We start from the raw sequence: 12792 nt of genomic DNA on the forward strand, positions 1-12792 counted from the left end.
GTGTGGACTAAGATGCACCCTCTCGCCCTTTATATACTCATCGCAATTAATGCGATGAATTTAATGCGGAAGAGAGAGAAATCACAGGTAAAATGAAACTATGACACGTGGCAAAGAGCAAGCTGGCAACAGCTGTTGAAAGGACGCGTGCCATTAATTTCGCGGCCACGCGCCCGAAAAATCGCGCCCACGCGCCTGAAAAGCGCCTGGAATGACCATATACTGTCACGTCGCCATAACTTCCTGCACGTCCTGACACTGTCAGAAGAAACCGTCGGACGACGTTTCAACAGTTTGGACTGTTCTTATCCTTTCACCAACTCTTCGAATTTCAAAAAGATTCAAAAGTAAGCGGGAAAATACCCCTTACCTTGGCAACCAAGAAACTATAAGACAGGTGCGAGTACAGTGTTAAGGCAAAACCCTTCACATACTTAGCACCTGCAGGGAATTGAAGCCAAGAATACCTCGGCAACCAAGTAACCATAAGACGGGTGCGAGTACAGTGTCAAGGCAAAACCCTTCACATACTCAGCACCCGCAGGGAATTGAAGCCAGGAATACCTTGGAAGTAAAGTAACTATAAGACGAGTGCGGGTACAGTGTCAAGGCGAAACCCTTCACATACCTAGCACTCCGCAGGGAATTGAAACCAAGAAGGATCTTCTGGGCAGTGCTTGCGGAAACGGGAATAACATCCCCGCATAGCGGGAACGTCGAGAACTAGATTATTTGAACCTCCAAGATGGAATTGGTTGTTTAAACATAATTGATCACTATGTTCAAAACTACCAAAACCTCATGGAGAATTTACACAAGTGGAACTCAACGCTCCTGACTTGCGAGGAGGTTACAGACCTACCCGCATCACACCCAAAGATCAAGCAGGAAAGTCGGGAATTTCTGCACGTGACATTAGGACTTCCGCGGGAAGAATCCCCATGGAAAACCTTAAAACTAAAACATTTTCAAAACCCCTTGTTTAAGTCCAAAAGTTCACCTCACTTATTAACAATTCATGAGAAGAACATTGGACTGGGGGGACTTGAAGAGGTAGGTCCCAGCAGAGCCCAGTTGGACCCGCAAGACTCACCTTGAAAAGGGACGTCTGCGCAGTTGAACCCGCAAGACTCCTTAACGGACGTCTGCGCGGTTGAACCCGCAAGACTTAACTTAAAGGGACGTCTACGCCGAGACCAACTGGATCCGCAGGACCCACCATGCTCAGAGACGTGACGTCCTTACGCGCAGTACGCAAGCTGTTCCCGCAGGAAAAGCCTCCCAATGGTGTACTCTGCCTGTTCCCGCAGCTGCGGATACAAGCCATCAGGGAAGGCTACCTGGGCAGCAAAGCTACACGCACAAGGCACTTAACTCTCATAATAATTCAGTAATGTCACCTGAAGAAGGAATGAGCAAAGCCGGGAATACTCCCGCCCAAATGAGCCAGTCCGTACGATACGGGAGGATCTGTTGTACTGTACCTGACGAGGTATGGACAAAAGATCTGACCAAAGATACGACAGCTCACTGACAACAGTAGATGAGCAGCACGCTCTTGTACTGTATGTCACTATTAGCCGCTGCCTACTCACCAACCTGTCGGAGGACGTGCATAGCCTGCAGTTGGTGGAACAGGAATAGTACACAGCCGGCCTGGTCACTATCAGCCGCTGCCTACCCACCAACTACCAGCATGGCATGTGCGTAGCCCACAGTTGGCAGAACATGAACACTATTCAGCCGGCTGTACCTTCTTGGAAACCTACCTTCGGCTATAAATACTCCAACACTTGGAATGGTATTATCATCTTGTATCTCATCTCATCTTATATCTTATACCTGATATCTGCTCTAGTCATTCTCTTAATATACACTTATATTCAAGAGCAATCTAGTCTGATTCTCACGCCGGAGGGTGGTCACAAGGAGGTACCCCCCCTTCTCAGTGACGAGCTCACGGTGTCTGTTTTGCAGGTTATCAGAAGAACCATCTTTGCCGGATCTAACCCCTCGTGGGAAACATCTATTTAACCCCCAGATTATCCGTAATCTGCCCGGGGTCGATTAGTGTTTCTTCATTGAAGAAAGCCTTTTATTAATTATTCTTTTGATTTGTAGTTATTCTTGTTCATTGATCTTAATAATAACCTTTTGAGGAAATGAACGTGTTATATTGAAGTCTAATTATATTTTAAATACTTTTAATCTTGTTTTGGAGGTAAAGCAATACCTCAAAAGGGCACTAGGCGCTAATTCAAGGCGTAGCGCAGGTAAGGCGCCTGGTTGCGGTCGAGGCGTGCTTCTGGCAAGATTCCGGCTAATATTTGAAAATTCCGGTTACCTGAAAGGAAGAAAATGAGTGCCTTTTTTGTTTTCTCCTTTTTTGTATGTTGGCGGTTTAAAACACACAAAAACTGCAACAAGTTTATGTTTTTTTATATTTTAAAGTACAACATTATTTTAGTTGTACGTTGTGCTGCTATAGTAATCACGTGTTTGACTTTTCAAATTAATGGATAACTTAATTTTTTTTTATAAATGATTGGTTAATTCAAATAATTTTTAATGTTAAAATCATTTATTATTGGACTACTAAAATAATATTTGAAGTTTTGGGTGCCGCTAAACGTACCCCCTTTCTCTAATTTTACTAAACATACCCCCCCCTCTAGTATTTAGGAAATACAATTCAAACCTCTTATTTTCCTTTTTATAATTTGTATACCATATTAGTTATCTTCACCTTCTACAACCACTTTTTACAAATCATCCCACCAATCCACCATAATACATTTAACTTGATATAAATTTGAAAACCCCTTTTGTCATCTTGGTGATTACGTATTTTTTAGTATTTATATTATAAACATTAATAATATATATTTTTTAATTTTAATAGTATATATATTTATAATATCCTTATTTTACCTCTTTATCTTTTACAAAATAAACCCGAAATTCGAAAACCTAAAACCCTAAACCCAAACCCTAAACTCTAAACTCTAAACCCTAAACCCGAAAACCTAAACCCTAAACCCTAAACCGGAAACCCGAAAACCTAAACCCGAACCCTAAACCCTAAACCCGAAACCTAAACCCTAAAACCGAAAACCTAAACCCGAACCCTAAACCCTAAACCCGAAACTCGAAATCATAAAAAAAAACGCAACTTGTAAAAAAAAATATGAAATCCCTGTTTTTGTGCTAATTTTGTAATTATATAATTTCAAGGGATAATATTAAAGTTGGTTTTTCCAGGGAGGGTATGACAAGCAACCAGGGGGTACATTTAGCATGACCCGAAGTTTTTATGAATCTTTTTAGCTATCTAATATCTAGAGTTTAGATCAAATACAAATGAAATTAATGTGACAATTGTGATGTAATTACTACGATAATTGAAAACTTCACGAAAAACACTTTTAAACAATAATCTTTCTTGTTTTTTCCCACTTGTATATTATTAATCTTCGCCAAAACCATAACATAAAAACATTTTAAGTGACTAACAAGGAGGTGTTGCAATCATAAGTTGTGTTTTTAAAATAGATATTGGGAGTTGGTATGGAAAAAACGGAGGTAACACCTTTTACATAAGGTGGTATGGTCAAAATCAACTACTATTTGAATACATCGACAAACAGAATTTCTAAAGAAAAAAAAAGAGAGAGTTGACATAAGAGTAGAGGTCGGTAAACCGGGTTTTTAAAGAACGGGTTCCAGGTTTGTCAAAAAAAGTCCATAATCGAGTCGGTAGGCACCGGTTCTGGATATGATCGAGTTTTTGACCAATTTTACTAGGTTTTTATCGTGTTTTGACCGGGCTGGGTCCGATGTTTTGACTGGATAGAGGAGGAACCAGTTTCGTCGGGTCTGGATCGGTTCTGGGTCCGAGTATGGTTTCGGGGAGAAACTGAAACTTGCTTCATTCCTGGGGGGTGAGTAGGATAAGTGTCGGACCCTAGAAACCCGGTTACCCGACTTGTAAAACCCTGAATTAGACCCGGATATATAATATGGGTTGAGTTAAGGGTCTTTAAATTTCACCTTACAATGTAAAAAGGTTTCAAGAGTCCGACCCTTATTTAATCGTTTACCAGTTTCTAGATATACCATTAGATTCGCAATTCATCATAAATTTAAAAGAAATTTGTATTTCTTATATCATTCATCCAAAATTTCCCAACTATTAAAAGAAAAAAAAATAACGGGTAATACTACTTATTAGAAACATATATATGTGAACCAGCGAATTTTTCTCTACTTGTAATTTGTAAATGTGAATATTATTTGCATCAATTCAAATAGTTAATTAACTTTCGAAGTTGACATTACTATGTTATTAAATTTAAGTATAGTTGTTCTAGGATTCGTATTTTAAAATCATGTATGATATGAAACTAGTAAATGCTGAAAATGAGATGTGATTATTGTCGTAAAGGGTAAATGGTTGGACCCTTGAAACCTTTATTTATACTTCACCCTTTTATTTTTTAGAGGGCAGGGTCGCAGGTCCATGTTTCTTTCTAAAAGAGTAAAGGGCCGGATCAAATCTTAGATAAAATTGTCGGTCTACCCTTTAAACATACATGTGGGTTGAGTAGAATCGGGTTTTAAGCCCACTCTACGTAACATTAATAAATACAAAATAAATTTAATAAATGAAACACGAGTGTAAAATGGGCCTACTTAATAAAATTTAGTAAATTAAGGCTCATCATTCCTTAAATATTCATTTATTTGTGGTAAATTGATCTCAATTTAAACATTCAAAATTTAAACGGTGGACATTAATGGAAACCGGTTTCAACATTTAATACAGATTGTAAGATTTAGTTGTGCACCTCATATAGTCAACTAACAAATGGCGAAGTCTGCGTTTTTATAATTCAACTCTGCAAACCAGTTTGGACCCGGTTGAATAAAACCGGTTTGGAACTGACCCCAACCGGTTACATCAATTTATAGTTTCCAATGCTTCTAACCGGTTCGAGTTCCCGGTTTGGTTTAACCCAAAACCGGTTTGTTCACCTCTAGTCAGGTCCAAACAATTTATAGTGTGTGTTACTACCTCCTGCTATGACATGTAACGACATAATCTAAGCTTAACAATAAATGAAGAGGTAAGTTTGAACCTGAAACCCTATAGATCCCTAAGTATTTAAAAGACATAATTGTACAAATGACCCACGAATTGTTATTATGGTGTGATAGGAAATAATACAAGTTCTTATGTTTGCTGCGCTTGTGTTAGTTTGAGATAAATAAAGGGGGGGGGGGGGGGGTACTTATAGGATGTGTGGAGACTGGAGACTATACAAGGCGGAATGATGCTAACCATCAAAGGCATTTTTCCTTGTCCACTCATAGAAGCGCGCCGCCAATGAACTTGGAGGTCAACTATTTTTTTCTAAGCTTGATGTTAGATCACGTTATCACTAGGTGAGAATATTTAAGGATGATAAACCTAAAACACATTTACAACCCGCCATGGTCATTAGAATTCCTAATACTATCCTTTGGCCTTAGAAACGCTCAAGCAACTTTCCAACGTTCTTTTAACACCACGTTGGAATATGTTTTAAGCATATTAACCCTCGAATTTTGTAACATTATAATCTATAGTAAGACATGGGAAGATACGCAGGATGTTGTCCCTCATGAGATTAAATTACTTAAAAGGAAAGAGGTCCAAATGTATATTTGATGGAGACCAAGTGGAATACTTCGGACATAACATACTTGACCAAGCTACCATATTTGAATTATGTTTTATTTGATGTTGTGTGTCCCTTAGAACAAACTCTAAATGACTTCTATGGATTATGTTTAATTTTTTTAAATTAAAATTGGCTAAGTTGACTTACTGATCTTATTCAGGCTGAGGTTGACCACCTTTGATCGATTCTTAGTAACTATGCAGAGTTAAAGAAAGTTACATCGGCGCCATACCTTGTAATGATTACTCGGGGATCACCAAGCCTTCTACACCCACTTTTACAACACTGCTCGTTAGTAGAATATATCTCCTGATATATTGTTATTATCACTTTTATATTTATGGTTTGTATTTTACCTTAAAGGGATATTATTGAAGAGGTATGTACCCGCCTCAGCACCGACCAAGGCGGGTCAACCCACAAGATAAAGACATTATGAAGGCACAAAGCCAAAACCTATGCGCATGGCGCATACAAAACATGCTCAGGCATCATATGCCCAGGCACACATATGCTCGCGCATCACATATGCGCGCGGCGCATCAGCGCGCGGCGCATATCACATGCTCGTGCATATCACATCTGCGCATGAAATATCTGCGCGTGAGAATAAAGAGAAGACCTCGCGCATCCTCAGGATTGGCGCATATCACACATGCACATAATCGACCTCGTCCTTATCCAAATCAGGATTAGGGCAACCTAGATTGTGCACGTCAGACAACCTTCCAGAAGGCATCTTTTTAAGGAGTAAGAATATGCTGATGTTGACAGCTGCCAAATGAAAGGTCGACAACTCAGCATGACACAGGTGCTACCACGCGATTACAACCAACGAGAAAGCGCCAGGTATCCCAGAGGACACGTGGCGCAATACGATTGGAGGAGGCCAACGAGGTTGAGCCCAATCAGTGGAAACCCTAGCACTATAAATACAGCATCAACTCCACTTTGATGGACACATTCATACTCAATCATTGACAGTTACAGGCAGTGATATCACATTCAATCATATTGAATTACATTCACTCACAGCCAGTTACATACAGAAACACATAGTCACACAATCATACAGTATTCAGCTATTAAGCAATACTCTCAAAATTCCCTTACTCTCACATTATTATCTTCTCCTACACATACTTATTCTCACGCCGGAGGGTTACCCCAAAGAGGACCCCTCTGTCCCTTTCTGAGGGGTAAGTTAACGGCGTTGTTCATTTTGTAGGTGGAAGAACACAGATCCAGAAGAACCATCGGTGAAATAGTACAATCAAAACCCGAGGAAAGTAGATCTGCTACCAGTGAGTAGATCCACGTTTCTTCATTGGCGCCATCCACTGTTACAAACGGCAATCAGATCTCATCAGATCTACATAAAAAAAATCAATCACCATGGTTTCTGGCGTTCGTAACGCTGATCAAGCTCTGGAGGATATTGAACGTGAGGGTGTCAATGAGGGACAACAGTTTCTGAGGGTGTCGCGTGATTCTACGCGCACCACCAGTAACCGTCCCTTCATCACAACCCCTCACGGCCAGACTGAAACTCCTCCAGACGATCTAACGTTACAAAATCTTCCCGGCGCGAAACTGAAAGGACCAATGGGTCCAGAAGAAGAAACAAATGATCCGAATGAATGGCTCATAAACGAGCAGCGGCGTTTAATAGAAAAGTACAATGAAATGGTCAAACAGAAAAAGCTAGCCGACCAAACACAAAGGCAAGCGTTTGATAAGCAGACTACAAAAAGGCCGCGCGCGCCGGAAGAAGGACATTCTGTTCACACTGCACACACTGAGTTCAGTGATGAAGAAGTGCATAGCATGAGGAAGGCGCGGGATACTCATGCAGGAGGCTCACAGCTCCGCGCGCCTGTGAACATGGCGCCTGGAGCCAGAGCCGATCTGGATCTGCACATGCCGTACAGCCCACCAGTCAGAGGGCAAGTGGACGTAACCACACCCTACAGACCAGCCATCTTGGTGAAACACTCAAAGTTCACTGCGCGCATCGCGCAGGCTCCCATCCAGCACAAGACCAAGATGCCAAGTGGTTTGGGTAAATATGACGGCACGACAGATCCAGACGATTTCTTGCAAGGTTTTTACAACACGGGAAACCTAGAGAGCTGGACGATGCCAACATGGTGTCATATGTTTGCTCGCTGCCTAACGGGCGCGGCGCGGGTATGGTTCGAGAGCTTGCCGACTGGGAAATTGATGGGTTCGAGGAACTATTAGAAAAGTTCCAAGCCCACTTCGTACAGCAGCGCAGGCACACGCGCGATCCTGATGACATCATGTTGGCAAGTGGACGTAACCACACCCTACAGACCAGCCATCTTGGTGAAACACTCAAAGTTCACTGCGCGCATCGCGCAGGCTCCCATCCAGCACAAGACCAAGATGCCAAGTGGTTTGGGTAAATATGACGGCACGACAGATCCAGACGATTTCTTGCAAGGTTTTTACAACACGGGAAACCTAGAGAGCTGGACGATGCCAACATGGTGTCATATGTTTGCTCGCTGCCTAACGGGCGCGGCGCGGGTATGGTTCGAGAGCTTGCCGACTGGGAAATTGATGGGTTCGAGGAACTATTAGAAAAGTTCCAAGCCCACTTCGTACAGCAGCGCAGGCACACGCGCGATCCTGATGACATCATGCACTGCGTACGCAGGAATGATGAAACGATTGAAGATTACATCACTCGGTTCAATCAGGAGTCTCTGGCAATCGGAGGTATAACCGAGCAACTCCTGCACGTGGCCTTTATACAAGGCGCGCGCAGTGATCAATTACGACGAGCTCTCGTAAGCAAAGATGGCATGCCCACCACGTGGGCCAAGTTAATGGAGGCATCGCGAGTTTTCGCGAGAAATGAAAAACAGATTGCCCAAGATAGGGCAAGAGAAAGAGCGCATCAGGCTGAATCACCGCGCAGCAAAGAGAAGAGGGCCAAACAGAACTCTGTATGGTCCAGGTTGCAGCCAACAAGTTTTTCTTCCACAGAAAAGCAAACGCAACCAAGCTCACCCCAGCCCCAAAAAGATGTTCGTAATCGCGGGGAGGGTGACAAGAGGGAGGGCGGCAGAGATCCTAGCAGACCTCTGCCAAGAATATGGACTCCCGTCACTAAAACACCTTCACAGGTGTTAAGTACTGAGAATGTCCAATTCAAGCCCCCCAAGCAACTACACTACAAGGGACCGCAAAACAGTGGCAAATATTGTGAATTTCACAGGTCCCCGGGCCACAACACCGACGCATGCCATCATTTAAAGGATGCGATCGAGAAGGATGTAAAATCAGGCAGGCTGGCTCACTTGGTGAAAAACCCAAGAATAGAAGATGAGCAACCGGAAGGAGCCTCTGCCAGCAAGAAATACAAAAGAATCTGTGTGGCTGAGGGGGGACGACAAGGGCAGACGTCAAAAAAGAGAAGCGCGCAAATCCACGGAGATTGGCTGCGAGCAGCAAGTTATCTTCCCAAGAATCAGGGGAGGCCCTTCAATCAGCAGCCCTCTCGTCATCACCACACACATTGCTCATTACGAAGTGTCAAAGGTCCTGGTGGACACTGGAAGCGAATCTGACATTATGTATGAGCAATGTTTCAGAAAGTTAGACCCGGCGGACCAAGCGCGGCTCGAAATTGTGAACGCACCAATCTGTGGTGTTTCAAATGAAATCATCCATCCCCTAGGTCAAATTCAGTTTGAACTAACTATGGGGGATGATGAGCACAAGCGAGCCGAAGTTGTCAACTTCTTGGTCTTGCCCACCACGTCATGCCACAATATGATCCTGGGTAGGGGAACGATTGCCCAATTTAATGCTATACCGTCGCCAGCGCACGGCGCATTGGGGTTCCCTACACCAACAGGCGTAACATTTGTTTACCGCGATCATTTGTGCGCAGTGACAAGTACGCCGCGGGAAGGGAGAATGAAACTTCCAATGGCGGACAATGCGCCAGAGAAGTGGATTTTAAACCCAAAATTCCCAGAGCAAACGGTCACAATTGGCGCTACCATTTCAGACGAAACGAGATTGAGAATGAAAAGGTTGCTCACAAAATACACGTCGGTCTTCGCGTGGCAACACTCCGATATGACTGGGGTCCCGCGAGATTTGGCGCAACATTCTCTTAACACGTTCAAGTCGGTGGAGCCAATTGCTCAGAAAAAGAGAATCATGGGGGATGAAAAGGCGAAGGCCATGAATGAGCAAGTTGAGGACCTGTTGCGCGCAAACATCATCCGCCCGATCCGATACCAGACGTGGGTAGCCAATCCTGTGATGGTAAAGAAAAGCAACGGGTCATGGAGGATGTGTATTGACTTCAAGGACCTCAACAAAGCATGTCCGAAAGACTGTTACCCCCTCCCAAACATCGACGCAAAGGTGGACTCCGTGGCGCCATTCAAGCTCAAATGTTTCCTGGATGCCTACAAAGGCTATCACCAGATTCAAATGGCACCACAAGACGAAGACAAGACTGCCTTCAGAACCGACAAGGGTGTTTTTTGTTACACAAAAATGCCCTTTGGTTTAAAGAATGCGGGCGCCACTTATCACAGACTTATGGATTCGGTTTTCAGTGAACAAATCGGAAGAAATCTAGAAGTCTACGTTGATGATTTGGTGATCAAGAGCAGGGAGGAGAGACAAATGCTCAAAGACATCGAGGAAACTCTTCAGCGCTTAACGGAAGTCAACATGAAGCTCAACCCGAGCAAATGTACTTTCGGCGCGGAAGAGGGGAAATTTCTTGGTGTAATGGTCACTAAGGATGGTTTCAAGGTGAACCCGGAAAAGGTGGAAGCCATCCTTGACATGCCTTCACCATCCACCATGAAGGAGGTTCAGAAGCTGAATGGTAGATTGGTGTCAATCAACAGGTTCCTAGCGAACCACGCCAGCAAATCTACTCCATTCGTTAACACTTTGAGGAACTGTTTGAAGAAGAGCCAATTCAAGTGGACGCCTGAGGCTGAGCAAGCTTTCAGTGAGATAAAAGAATGTCTCATAAAGCTGCTCGCGCTCACAGCTCCACTTCCTGGCGAAACCCTTACATTGTACTTGTCAGCTGGAGACCGCGCCATCGGCGCAGTATTATTGTTGGATCGCAAGGGGATCCAAATGCCAATATACTATGTGAGTCGGGTGCTGACAGATCCTGAGACGCGATATTCTATCATGGAAAAGTTAGTTTTGTCACTAACACACGCGTCGCGCAAGCTTCATAGATACTTCAATGGTCATCCTATTGAAGTTCTGACAGGTTACAACATCCAGCAAATCTTGCGACGCCCCGCGCTCTCCGGAAGGCTGACAAAGTGGGTGCTGGAATTAGGTGAACACACGATCACCTATAAGCCCCGTCCAGCAATAAAGGGTCAAGTTTTAGCGGATTTCATCACGGAAATCCCAGAGGGAAAGATTGAAGAAGCTCAGCGCGAGGTAGACCCTCCGCGAGCAAATGATGAAGAAGATGTTTGGAGGCTATTCACTGATGGAGCCTCCAACAGCGAAGGGTCCGGCGCAGGCCTCAAACTGGTGGACCCTGATAATCATGAGTATACTTATGCTATTAGGTTGGACTTCAAGAGTACCAACAATGAGGCTGAGTATGAAGCCCTGCTGGCTGGTCTGCGCATTGCGCGCAAGTTTGGAGTTAAAAGGCTAGAGGCACATGTTGATTCTTACTTGGTAGCTGCACAGGTCAATGGCCTTTATGATGCCAAGGAGAACACCATGCCTCTATATCTAGAGCAGGCAAAAAAGCTCGTTGAGCAGTTTGACTTCTTCAAAATCATATACATCTCGCGCAGCGAAAACAAGTCCGCTGACGCGTTGAGTAAGATGGCATCGACTAATTTTGATCACTTTGGCAAAGATGTCAGGGTGGAAGTGATGAGCAACCCGTCAGTGCAAACGCAATCTGTCCTTGTAATCCATACAACCCCTTCATCCTGGATAACTCCAATAATGGAATTCCTGAAGGAGGGGAAGTTACCGGACGATCGCGCACAGGCAAGAAAGATAAGACACAAGGCGCAGAACTATGAGCTACTTGATGGTACATTATATCGACGCTCTTATCTTGGACCGCTCATGAAATGCCTGGATGCTGAAGAAGCAAGCTATGTGATTAGGGAGATTCACGAAGGAATCTGCGGAATACACGCTGGCCCGCGCATGGTGGTTGCCAAGGCAATGAGCTCAGGCTACTATTGGCCAGGCATGTACTTGGATGCGCTAAAAGAAATCCAAAAATGCAAGGCATGTCAGAGCTACGCGCCAAACACCATGCGGCCAAAGAACAACTTGATTCCAGTGACCTCTGCATGGCCTTTCCACAAATGGGCCATTGATATTGTGGGGCCCCTGCCGCAAGCGCAAGGGCGAGTGAAATTTTTGGTAGTGGCGGTAGACTATTTCACAAAATGGGTTGAGGCCAAGCCACTAGCAAAAATCACAGCTGAGGCGATGAAGCAATTTATCTGGAGCCACATCATTTGCCGTTTTGGCCTTCCTATGGAAATTGTGAGCGACAATGGCAAACAATTCACTGACAGGAAGATATCCAGCTGGCTCAAAGAATTGCACATCAACCAAATCTTCACTTCGGTCTACCACCCTCAAGGGAATGGCCAAGTGGAGCGCGCAAATCAAAGTTTGTTAAATGGGCTGAAGAAAAGGTTGGAGGGAGAATCCCATTCTTGGGTCGAAGAGTTACCTAATGTCCTGTGGGCGCACAGGACATTAAGCAAAACTAGCAATGGCGAATCCCCGTTCAGCCTAACCTATGGGACAGAGGCTATGATCCCAGCAGAAATTGGATGCCCATCCCATAGGGTACTCATGATGAGCAAGACTGATAACGAGCGCGAAAGAAGATTGGACCTCAACTTGCTTGAAGGACGCAGAGAAGCGGCTATCATCAATGAAGCCAAATACAAGAAAAAGCTGGAAAAATATTATAATCAGCGCGTTAAAGAATGCCACTTCAAGAAAAATGATTTTGTCCTTCGAAACAATGAAGCTAGCCACGCGATAC

Source organism: Bidens hawaiensis, unplaced genomic scaffold (genome assembly GCF_021521415.1).
Source record: "Bidens hawaiensis isolate Kalapana, Puna unplaced genomic scaffold, B.hawaiensis_p1.1 tig00009589_1, whole genome shotgun sequence".
In the NCBI taxonomy this organism is placed as follows: Eukaryota; Viridiplantae; Streptophyta; class Magnoliopsida; order Asterales; family Asteraceae; genus Bidens; species Bidens hawaiensis.